The following is a 6551-nucleotide window of genomic DNA, read 5'->3' as shown; positions in this document are numbered from 1 at the left end:
CTTGTTATATATTATAAATACCATAAAAATATATGTATATAAAAAGTAACTGTAGCTGTATTTTAGTGTTTACCTCTAATTACAAGTACTTGATGTTTTGGAATGATTACGGAATCCCATTATATTCCGTTACTACCCAGCTCTTATATAATATATATATATATATATATAATATATATATATATATATATATATATATATGCCGTTTGCGGTCGTGCCCCTCGACCCAATAAATTAAATAAATAATTAAATAAATATATAATTATTATTTATTTATTTAATTTTAACACGGGTGTTTAAACATCACTTCAGAAGAAAAAAACTACAACATAATGCACTGTTGGAAATTAAATGGCAATTGTTTATATATATATATATATATTTAATAGCATATATATAATATTAATATATATATATATATATATATATATATATATTTATATATATATAATATTATGTTTTTTTTGTGACATATAACTTTTTTTTTTATTTTTGTTTTCTGTTGTGTAAATTTTTCTGTGTGTTGTGTGTTTTTTTTATTTTGTTTTTTTTTTTTTTTATGTATGTTAAGTAAGTGTGTAATAGGTGTTAACTAAACAACGTTCAATGCATGTCATACATTTTCTCATGTGGAATTTGTATAAATAGTAGCATCAACGATACTAATAAATTTATTATTTATTTAGACGTATGTAGGCCTATTTATATGATAAAAAAGCAGAACATTGATATTTGTATCTTGTAAAATATGGCACAATGACACAACTCTTATCAGATTAGCCTACAGCAAAATGTATTAAAGATACAAGTAACTTTATATTTTGTGCTGACTTATGGTGTGGAAGCAGCTTCAAAATAATTTTTATTCTGTATACAAAGGTGTCAAATAACAAGGATTTTTTTTTTTTTTAATGTATTATCACCTGATTGAGTTTACCGATTATTTGTGTCCTTGGTTTTATTTTTTATTTATTTTTTCGTGGGTAATGAATGAGTGTCCCTTATTTTGCCTCACTGAAGGTGGCAACCCTTTATAGGTAGCCTATAAACACACACAGATCAATAACTTTCAACTTTTCATGAACAACAACAACAAAAAGAGTCAGCTCTAGCATAGTTTCTGATTCTGTGGAAAACAGTCTAAAGCATTAAAACTTTCTATTTTAAATTCACCTATATAATATCCTACATTTATCAACTAGAAAACATGCAACATGAGCCTTCACACACATAAATATGTTCTTTATTCTCATTGGAGTGACAATAGCACTGTACAATTGAATTTTGAACTTAGAAGGATGTTTATATCGGTTTTGAAATGGGTCTTTTTTACTGTCGGGGAACAGGAAGTGTTTTATGTATGTGTTGGATTTCCTCTCTGTTTAATGAATGAGTGCGTGAACGTTCTATAAGCGGTTTATGTCGTCACAGAGCGCGATGTTTGAACTGAGTGTTCGACGGTTAATCTTGCGCTGCTTCACTTTCTTCATTTGTTTCCACATCTGCAGCTGCTGGTGAGTCGATTAGAACCTCGTTACTAATCTACCGTTTGCATATTGCGTTAATGTTTTCATCTGTATATCAGTCATTTTAATCGTTAATGGCGCTTTCCGTATGAACCGAATTATTGTTATGTAGATGTGTTTCCATGACACCCGAGGATGCAAAGCTAGACCATTACCTACTGCTATTTATACTTTTTAATAAACATTTTCAGATCACTACAAAACTTTTTGTTGATTGTGATCTTACATAGCTGCATCAATAGAAACATAATATATGTTGTGATTAAAATACGTTTACAGTATGATGATACAGACGCAAGGTGGCGCTCAGCATCTTGCTATTAACACAGTAACACACACACCCACACACCCACACACACACACACACACACACACACACACACACACACACACACACACAAAACAGTGTTTTGGGGTCTTTATTAGAAAAAATAGAGTGAAATTATTGTAGCATAAATCAGCAGCAAACCACTTATGTTATTCAATGTAGGCCTATTTATTTATCAGTTTGCACATTTTCATTATTTTGCTGTAGGATCCTCCAGAAATGTTGCTGCAGAGTCAGAGATGTGCTGCTGAAAAGTCACGTACATCACTGGTAAGGTTTACGATGAGCAATTACTTGCATCGGAAAGCAGATAAGTGTCGTAGGGGAAAAGTACAGTATTTCACTGCAGCAGTGGTTTTCAGTTTTGAGAGAACTAAGTGTTGTGTAGTACAGGTAAGAGTTGTGGAGTATATGTAAGAGTAATAAAGTACAGGTAAATGTTGTATAGTAAAGGTAAGTGTTGTGCAGTACAAGTAAGAGTTGCAGAGTATATGTAAGAGTAATATAAAGTACAGGTAAGTGTTGTAATAGTAAAGGTTAAGTGTTGTGTTAGTACAGGTAAGAGTTGTGGAGTATATGTAAGAGTAATAAAGTACAGGTAAATGTTGTATAGTAAAGGTAAGTGTTGTGCAGTACAAGTAAGAGTTGCAGAGTATATGTAAGAGTAATAAAGTACAGGTAAGTGTTGTATAGTAAAGGTAAGTGTTGTGTAGTACAGGTAAGAGTTGTGGAGTATATGTAAGAGTAATATAGTACAGGTTAGTGTTGTATAGTAAAGGTAAGTGTTGTGTAGTACAGGTAAGAGATGTAGAGTGAATATGTGTAATATTGTTATGGTTAGGGTTAGTGTTGTATAGTAAAGGTAAGTGTTGTGTAGTACAGGTAAGAGATGTAGAGTATAAGAGTAATATAGTACAGGTTAGTGTTGTATAGTATATGTAAGTGTTGTATAGTATAGGCACATGTTGTAGAGTATATGTAGTTGTGCAGGCAGGTGGCCTCAATAGCCATTTAAATTAGCTAAACCAAGCTAAAGGACAAATTTGGCGAGCACTGAACCATAGCTTTCTCAATATAAGGCCATTAGTCATATAAGAGGCTTAAGGTTCGGCCCTGAGGTACCAGACTTGGCCATGGCTTCTGAGATACCTGTGGTGGCTGTCACTTCCAGGAGTCCCTGTAACAGCCTATGCTCGCTGAGGTCCATGTCAAGGCCATTGCCTCCCTGAGGTCCCTGTCTTAGCCAACACTCCCTAAGGTCCCTGTGATGGCCAATGCCGCTTGAGGTCTCCCCTGTCATGACCACAGCTTCCTGAGGTCCCTGTCACAGGCTGAGCGCCTAAGGTCCCTTTCATTACCGCCATCCAAATATGCCAACTTACTTGGCTGCTGACAATATAGTGCTGGCAAAGTGTTCCTGAGTCCAGTTATCTGTCCTTGAGCCTCTGCTAGAAAACATAGTACAAGAGCCACAACCCAGGTCCTCCTCAGCGCCACAGCCCAGACATCCCTCAGTACTGCGGCTGCAGTACAGGCACCCGTCAGCGCTGCTGCGTCAGTCCAGGCACCCCTCAGCGCCGCGGCCACAGGTACCCCTCAGTGCACAGGTAAAGCCCAAGCAGCCCTAAGTTCAGCTGGCACATCCCAGGCCCCTTCAGTGCCATGCATGACCACGGGACCATCTCAGTGTCATATTCAGGCCAGTTGCTAAGGGGGGTTGTAGAGTACAGGTACGGGTTTTGGAGTGCAGGTAAGAGTTGTAGACTAAAGGTAAGCGTTTTAGACTAAAGGTACAAGTTCTAGAGTACAGGTAAGTTGTAGACTAAAGGTAAGAGTTGTAGACTTAAGGTTAGGGTGGCCATATGCACCGTTCATAAAGGACAAGTCCCAGCAAGGATTTTAATATTGCCTAAAATATCCAGGTTTTGGCTGTTTGCACTATGCAGGTCAAATGTTGTATGACATTCATGAGAGCTATAGAGAGCAGAGTAGACAGCTCCTTATGCTTTTGAATCGCTCTTGCACCTACTTTGGTGTCTTTTTTTGATCGGCACACTTCAAGTTAAACGAACGAACAAATACGTGCACATATGTGCATTGCTTTGATCATTCCCTGTAGATCTCATCTTCTCACGCACTGCCCTATGATTGGTCGATTATGTACAATACCTGCATGTTATTGGTAAAACTGCTTTGAATGTTTTAGGCATTATTAAAATCCTGGCCAGGACGTGTCCCATATAAACGGCACATATGGCCACCCTACTTTTTTAAGAGTTCAAGAGTACAGGTAAGAGTTGTAGACTAATGATAAGATTTCAGGTAGGTCCTGTGAAATACAGGTAAGAGTTGTACACTAAAAGTAAGAGTTGTGTAATACAGGTAAGAGTTGTAGACTAAAGTTAACATGTGCAGCCTAAAGGTAAGAGTTCAGGTAGGTCCTGTGAAATACAGGTAAGAGCTGTAGAATAAAGGTAAGTGTACAGGTAAGTCCTGTAGAATACAAGTAAGAGTTATAGACTAAAGTTAAGATATGTAATGTACAGGTAAGAGTTGTAGACTAAAGTTATAGCAGGTGAAGACTAAAGGTAAGAGTTCAGGTAGGTCATGTGAAATACAGGTAAGAGTTGTATACTAAATTTAAGAGTTGTAAAGTACAGGTAAAAGTTTTAGACGAAAGGTAAGAGTTGTAGACTAAAGTTTAAGAGTTGTGAGTACAGGTAAGAGTTGTAGACTAAAGGTAAGAGTTGTACACTATTTAAGAGTTGTAAAGTACAGGTAAAAGTTTTAGACCCTAAAGTTGAGAGTTCAGGTAGGTCCTGTGAAATACAGGTAAGAGTTGTAGACTAAAGGTAAGAGTTGTAGAATACAGGTAAGAGTTGTAGACTAAAGGTAAGAGTTGTAGATTAAAGGTAACAGGTGCAGACTAAAGTTAAGAGTTGTAGACTAAAGTTAACAGGTGCAGACTGAAGGTAAGAGTTTTAGACTAAAGTTAACAGGTGCAGACTAAAGGTAAGAGTTCAGGTAGGTCCTGTGAAATACAGGTAAGAGTTGAAGACTAAAGTTAAGAGTTGTAGAATACAGGTAAGTCCTGTCGAATATAGGTAAGAGTTGTAGAATACAGGTAAGTCCTGTAGAATACAGGCAAGAGTTATATACTAAAGTTAAGAGTTGTAAAGTACAGGTAAGAGTTGTAGACTAAAGTTAACAGATGCCGACTAAAGGTAAGAGTTGTAGACTAAAGTTAACAGGTGCAGACTAAAGGTAAGAGTTGTAGACTAAAGTTAACAGATGTCGACTAAAGGTAAGAGTTGTAGACTAAAGTTAACAGATGGCGACTAAAGGTAAGAGTTGTAGACTTAAGTTAACAGGTGTAGACTAAAGGTAAGTGTTGTAGACTAAAGTTAACAGGTGTAGACTAAAGGTAAGAGTTCAGGTACAGTAGGTCCTGTGAAATATATTTAAGAGTTGTAAAGTACAGGTAAAAGTTTTAGACAAAAGGTAAGAGTTGTAGACTAAAGGTACAAGTTCTAGAGTACAGGTAAGAGTTGTAGACTAAAGGTAAGAGTTGTACACTAAAGGTAAGGTAGAGTTGTAGACTAAAGGTACAAGTTCTAGAGTACAGGTAAGAGTTGAATACAGCTAAGTCCTGTAGAATACAGGCAAGAGTTATATACTAAAGTTAAGAGTTGTAAAGTACAGGTAAGAGTTGTAGACTAAAGTTAACAGATGCTGACTAAAGGTAAGAGTTGTAGACTAAATTTAACCGGTTGTAAACTAAAGGTAAGAGTTGTAGACTAAAGTTAACAAATGCCGACTAAAGGTAAGGAGACTTAATGTAGACTAAACTTAACAGATGCTGACTAAAGGTAAGTGTTGTAGACTCAAGTTAACAGGTGTAGACTAAAGGTAAGAGTTTAGGTACAGTAGGTCTTGTGAAATACATTTAAGAGTTGTATACTAAATTTAAGAGCTGTAGACTGAAGTTAAGAGTTGTAGACTAAAGCTAACGGTAAGAGCTGTACAATAAAGGGAAGAGTACAGCTTAGTCCTGTCGAATATAGGTAAGAGTTATAGAAAAAAGTTAAGACTTATAGACTTAAGGTAAGATTTGTAGACTAAAGGTAAGGGTTGTTGAATACAGGTAAGATTTGTAAAGTACAGGTAAGAGTTGTTGAAAACAGGTAAGTCCTGTAAAATACAGGTAAGAGTTGTTCTCAATAGCCATTTTAGAATTGGGCGGTTATTTTGTTAATTATCATCTAACCATAAATATTATAAATCAATTAGGCAGTATTTTTATATTTGCCGACCAGAGGAGGATGGGTCCCCCCTGATGAGTCTTGGTTCCTCCCAAGGTTTCTGCCTACATTTAATTCTGTAGGGAGTTTTTCCTTGTCACTGTTGCCGTTGGCTTGCTCACTGGGGGTTTAAGGCGCTGTAATACTGCCTTGAGGTTCCTGTAATATGGGCGTCTTTGAGGAGCCTCTGTTAAGTCCAACGCCCTCTTGAGGTCCCATTCATAACCAGTAATATTATTGCCTATAATATTATTATCTACAGTCATATTTAATGTGTTGTGAATGCAGTCTAATTTGAATGTAACTTTGTAGAATGTAACTCTAGTTTGAATGTATTATGAAGTAATGGCAAAAAAAAAAAAAAAAAATATATTGTCTTGCAGTAGTCAGTAGTTT

The sequence above is a fragment of the Cyprinus carpio genome, chromosome A25 (genome assembly GCF_018340385.1).
Source record: "Cyprinus carpio isolate SPL01 chromosome A25, ASM1834038v1, whole genome shotgun sequence".
NCBI classification, from domain to species: domain Eukaryota; kingdom Metazoa; phylum Chordata; class Actinopteri; order Cypriniformes; family Cyprinidae; genus Cyprinus; species Cyprinus carpio.
This window is presented reverse-complemented; position numbering follows the sequence as displayed.